Source organism: Austrofundulus limnaeus, unplaced genomic scaffold, assembly GCF_001266775.1.
Source record: "Austrofundulus limnaeus strain Quisiro unplaced genomic scaffold, Austrofundulus_limnaeus-1.0 Scaffold17, whole genome shotgun sequence".
Taxonomy (NCBI): Eukaryota; Metazoa; Chordata; class Actinopteri; order Cyprinodontiformes; family Rivulidae; genus Austrofundulus; species Austrofundulus limnaeus.
Window position 1 is genome coordinate 2,816,657 of NW_013952419.1, and position 6,536 is coordinate 2,823,192.

Here is a 6,536-nt window from a genome sequence, read left to right on the forward strand (position 1 = left end):
AAAAAAAGAGAAAATATGATGATGCAATACAGACTTACTTGCAAGACTTGCAGCTCTATCAAATATATGTTCTTGGTCAATGATAAAAAAAAATGTTTTATGAACAATGCTTTAGTAATTACAGTAAGATACAAATTTTCCGAGCCATTTTTAATTTAAATCCTGATGTTGCAAACAGGAAGACAATATGACGTAGCGTAGGCACTGCAGTGACAGCTGGCATAAAGAACGGGAGCAGAGTCTTCATGATGACTCAGAGATAAAGTGCAGGCACTCTGGAACATACATCTGGGGTTTCAGCTGTAAGACTTTCCCAGAAAAATAAACATAATAATAATACAGTTACAGAGGAATATGGAGGCTGAAAAAAGAGCAAAGGATAGTGTTTACAACAATGTATGAGCTAACATTTTCACACAGTTAAACAAGCACATGAAAGGAAATTAAATCCTATTAAGACTTTGACATTGAAGCATTTAGACACAAGTAAAAGACAAGTTGTTATGGAGTCAGCTTGAAGTACTCTGTCTGATCTTTTTGTGCTTTATCATAAAGAGAACCACCTAATTAGAAGAAGGTTCTGCACCAAAGTCATATTTTATGCACTTTCTCAGCCCATTGCTATAGTTAAAAAGGAAATATTTGCTTTAAGCTCGAGACAGTTGTCCGTCATCCACTTTGAAGATGTGTTCAAAATCCAAAATGAAGCCTTTGGTGCATTGTGAGGTCTTCACCGAAAGAGCTCATTAACATACTTWCTGCACGTCTCATGGGCAAAGGGAGGAAATGCCAATGTTGATTACGTGCAGAAATAAAACAGTAATCAATGCTAATACTGCTGCTTATGCATGCAAGCACACACAAAAAAATGTCATGGAGGCAAAGTATGCAATACTTGTCTGCTTGTATGTGACAACCAGCTATTAAGTGATCAAAGGATCATTAAATTATTTGTAATAACTGTCAGTGTAAACAGGACTTTGCACTTATGCAGCATGTGATGAGAAATACAGTATGTCCTGTCAAAAAATAAATAAATAAAAAAAGCTAAGAAAAATCCTTCACCAATGTCTTTTGTGAAACCTTCAATGCATTTTCTGCCTCACTCCTGAAATAACCAGATTGCTGCGTAAGCTGCATATTTAGCACTTTTATTGCTTTTTTTTCTTCCTTCAAATTTGAAAAAAATAAATGCTACAAATCTGCTTCAGACAGGGAGGCACTTCACGATTAATGCCTTCACAACAAGCAGATGACCTCCACTTACCCCCATTTTTTACTTTATTTATTTATTTATTTTGCCTTTTTAATATCATGGAGTTACGACAAGATTCCCAACCTATATGGGGGCACATCAGAACCAGAGTAGAGTTAAATTTATTTGCCAAGGACACTTCAACAAATTGAGGGGCTAGAAATCGATCGTAATGAAGAAATACTACAGACCTTTATTTTGGACATTTGAGGGTCCCTTTTTAACACTTACCTATGATTTGATCATATTTTCTTTCATGGATTTATGTATTTGTAGTTGGTCTTTTATTGTTTGTCACAATACATACAATCATAAATTGCCTGTGGTTTTTGTGTGGATTAAACTTTTAGCCAAATATTTAATAAACCACTGTTAGGGTTTTAATAAAAGTCTTCAAAATGTAATCACTGAACATACATTAACAACAAAACATATATTTTTGGTGCTTAATTTAACATAAAATTAATTTAAAATCAATTGTAAACTTTAAATTTATGATTCAGCGCAACAAATGAACAATTTTTAAAGGTGACACATTTAGTGTGTTGTACACATGCAGTGTTGGTAAGAGGACGCGTTAAAACACTGTTTCAGTGCATGAAATACCGCGTAGAGCTCAGTTATTTTTTTGAAAGCCATGTTCAGCCGTAACTGAGGAAACATGACATTTCATGTTTAGTTGAAGTTAAACACAAAATTTTATGACAACTGACTGACTTTTTAATTGAAGTCAGTTAATTTAAGAACCACTTGTGAGTTCATTTTAAGCATTTAACTAAAAAGAAACAGCGGGAGGCTATTAAATATAACATTTGATTTAATTTCCCCTTTAAGCTAAGATTTAGTGTAGTAGTAGCTGTGAGTCATTCCATCACATGTGCCAACACACTGCAAAAACTGTCCACCTAACCAAGTTTTAAAACCTTATATCAGCCAAAAGTCTTTTTGATCTTGTTTTGAGACACATATACTAAACAAGAACTGATTGTGTAAGAATAATAATCTTGTTTTCAGAATGTGTAAAATTATTTGTCTTGTTAGCCTGAAAATTTGACTCAAATTAAGTGAAAAATATCTGCYAATGAAGTACGAAAATTTTACTTGGTAATATTCTTGAAATACTTGATTTGACTCAAGTTTTTCTTATTTCAGGATTCTTACCAAGTAAAAATTTCTTACTCCATTGGCAAATTTTTTTGACTTAATTTGAGTCAAATTTTCAGGCTAAAAAGATAAATAATCTTACACATTCTGAAAACAAGATTATTATTGTTACACAAATCAGTTCTTGTTTGGTAAATCAGTCTCAAAACAAGATCAAAAAGACTTTTTGGCTGGATATAAGATTTTAAAACTTGGTTAGGAGGACAATTTTTGCAGTGCAGGTTTCACAAAATCCTATTTAAAACGTCCGAAAGACAGTGATGTTCATCTCTGCAAGGAATGTTGCCTTTATCTTTGAAAAAAATATCAAACATTACCATAGAGATGGTGCTAATAATAAGCCACGTATTTTCATCCTCACAAAAAAATAAAACAATTAGTGAGGAAATATGTGCCCCTAATTTATTATGAATCATAATCATGAAAAACCACAGCACACACACCTCTGATGATAACCTCTCTCTGTCACTCTTTTATAATGTTCACTTGCTTTGCATAATCTCCTTCGCACTGAGTTCCAATTAAGTTTTAGTAACAAGTTGCCTAGTTTGTGTTTAGGTGCAGAGGGCACGGGAATCAAATGGTCTCAGCAGCTTTTTTTTAAAGTACATGCAGGTGATTCTCAGGGGAGCGTTGTGTGATGATACATCAGACGTGTTGCATTGAGTAAATGACTCACTCACACCACTCTGAGCTTGCACAGTGTCCTCCAATTAATGTTACTGATGGAGTGTTTTAACCTTCTCGTTGTCAGTTTATCCCCCAGATGCTTTTCAGGAGACAAGAGATGATCCTGCAGAACCCAAACAAAATGAATCATTGATGCTGAGTGGCTGAATGTCTGCATCGTTTTACTGTGTTATTTACCTTTCTTATATAATCAATTACCACAATTTAATGATGCATGCAGAATCTTTTAAATTTGGTGCAATGAGTTTAGAAAGCAAACAACATGCTCTTATTGAATTACCATTTGCATGCAAACATCAATTTAAACATTATTGATAAACTGCATTAATGTTGCTCACTGACAGTCCCTCTCTGTAATACTTTTATAACTCGTTTCTCAACATGAACCCCCTCACTTTTCATACGTGACACATATCTGCAGTTTCCAGTCAGCAGCGTATCATTTCTACTGACAGATTGGTGCTCCAGTGGCAGGCGACTAAAGGGACGTCAAAGGGGTGTCAAGATGGAAGAGCTGTAAAGGGCAACGGCTAAGAGCAGGCAGGCATCCCTTTTAATTACATGCTTCGTTCAGAACTAATCAGATGTTGCTAGGAGAAGCTGCGGAGCGCATCGATACCTGCAAGCACAGAGGAGGAGGATGGAGAACAGCAGGGATGTGGAAAAAAAAACAGGAACACTGACAAGTCTGAGGAAAAATAATAATTGTGTTTACATTTTAAAGGTTGAAGTTTAAATTTGAGTGGGCTTGTTTGTGAAAATGGTTCAAATTAATTTATTAGGGACATTTGTTTCATTTAAACGAGACGACGGTTTTAAAGCTGATAGCTACACAAAAACTCACAAATGAAAATAAAAATATTTTTTGTGAATCTAGGACATTTTTTCCCCATTTTTATGGTTAAAATTAAGATCATCCTGTCGGTGTGAGAAGGGGAAAAAATAATCAATGCAAATGTCACTCTACTTGTAGGTTGGATGATTGTATTTCCTTACCAGGATGATCAAGTGGCTCTCCTAAAAAACCTCCAGCTAATCCAAAATGCTCCGTCTGAGAGTTCAGATGGGAACTGGTGAGTGAAATTATAATTTTCACATTTAATTTTCCCCTATGGGCTCTCTGTTAAAATGCAGAATTCAAGATTTTTTTTTACTAACAAATGCTGAAGCTCATCTGTGAGAAATTTGATTTAAAAAGGGCTCCTTGTTCTCACACTGCAGCATTTAAAAATAGAATAACAGACAGAGCTTCTCATGTGAAACCAGTTTGGATTCAGGAGGCAGAAACTCCTTAAAAATAAATCTCAACGCGTCTTAATAACATTTACAGTTAAAAAGACTTGAACGGCCATGAGAAATCCCTTTAGTTATACTGCCTCTTAGGATGCAAGGGTCTTTCCCATGATGCAGTGGGCACCTCGTCCTGTATGCTATTATGACACGCGGTGTAATTATATACTGTTAACACTGTCATAAACACCGAGCTTCTCTCAGCTGCTGTTTTGTGTTTGCTGCTTCTCTGTTTTGTTCTTTTAACCATCAATCATTTGAAACTGATGACCAACTTTTTTTTTWAAATTTTGATTCTGCCAGAAATCTCTTTGCTCAAAGATTTTTAAATCTAGTGTATAACAGGGCTAAAGCCAAATAATAAGGGCACTGTTCATCTAGAGGCAACCACAAATGGGAGAAGAAAAAATAATATTTTCTAAGTTTTTACCAGAGTTTGGCCAATTTAGTCTGTAGAATAATCACAGATTATGYAGGTTGAGGGTTTCTCAGCTGCTTTGCTACATGAKGTGTAAATAATAATAMTGTAAATATTTTAATYGGACAAGCTGGTTTCTAAAGATAAAAGTAATATCAATGATAAAACTATTGAGTTTGGTWTGTGCATGTATGAAAATGAGATTTAGAAAACTGCACATGGGGTGCCGTCTTAAATCTTTCCTGGGGAACCAAATTCCTGCTGTATTGTATATATGAGTCACGGAGATAGAGTGAGTCTTTGCCTCAAGTGCTGAAGTTTAAGAACTTTGGTGCAGAAGCYTCATTTGMAATAWTAAAGGCATTGCTGCAGTCTCTGTTTTGGGCACGTTGGAGCAGACGTGCAGACCTTGGAGGGATTACTGTACTGTATATATTTCCTGGGCTGGGAATGCCCTAAAATCCCCAGGAGAATCTGGAAAGTGTCAGTGGATAGAGGACTSTCTGGACCTCTTGAAACCTGGCGTGTCCTTGAACCAACCGCAGAGAAGTGAAAGAAATCAAAGGATAATTGATTCAAACTAACTGTATGYAATCTGCTGGTGTTTTTGTTTAAAATGGCACCAAAAATTTGCTCTTCTTGATCCATTAAAAAAATCCATTCAATTAAGACTTAAGGGAAATGTATTTAACCATACAGGAGAAGTTGCACAAATGTGGGTTTGCATGCACTTCACAGATCTGAATGTGCAAGCTATGGTAGGTTGATATGTATTTTCCCCTTTTTCTTTCTGTTTTCTCCCCCACCACTTCTTAGTTGATCTCCTCCTCTTCTATTGTCACACCGCTACAAAAGTTTCCTCAGTGATGCACTGCTGCTGCATTCCAGATTTAGCGCAACCCTCCTCCCATAACTCAGTTCTTTTTCTCTTTTTTTTTTCATACCGCAGCAGTCGTTTTGTCTATTACCGTCTTTCTGTCTCCCTCATCCCTCAGAAAGAGAAATCAGATGCTCTGCTGAGAGAAGCAGCAACTTCTCATTCCAGAGAAGTATAACAGCAGTGCTTGGCGATACCCTCCCCCCCTCCTCCTCAAGTTCTACAAAGATTACCTAAAAGCAGCAAGAATTCATGGAATCAATACAAACAACATTACAAGAGGCAGAGGCTATTCATAAACCGCTCATTATTGTTACCAACCTTTTGAATTTCCAACTCCTCCGGGAGCGGATGAAGCTGCCAACCCTCGTGCCTTTTTGAAAATAAAAGATTATATGTGTTTTAGTACGTGTGTGCAAGCAAGCCTGGCTCATCTATTTGTACCTTAGCTGCCTTCAAAAGATGAGGCCTAAAGCATTAATTAGAGTGTCTATGATTACAGCTCAGTCCCTTTCTGCTGTCATTACACTCACATCTCCAGACATAGCCAATGCCTCTATATTTAGAGAGAGTGTTGCTGCCAAAACACACTACCACAATTAGTCTGGGATGTGCATCAGTGCCACCTCTAACAACATTTCTTGGTATTTTGAAGCCATTGCGGTACACATTTTCTATAATGCAGGCTGTAGTTTGAAATGTACTCGCAAGCCCCGGGGTTGTAAGGAATCTGCCGCCCACGCTGCCTGTTTGATCATTCGGTTTGTATTAAATAAAGGAAATCTACTGGAGAGAAGAAATGGTTTACTTACAATATTTGCATTTATTCATTCATATGTGAG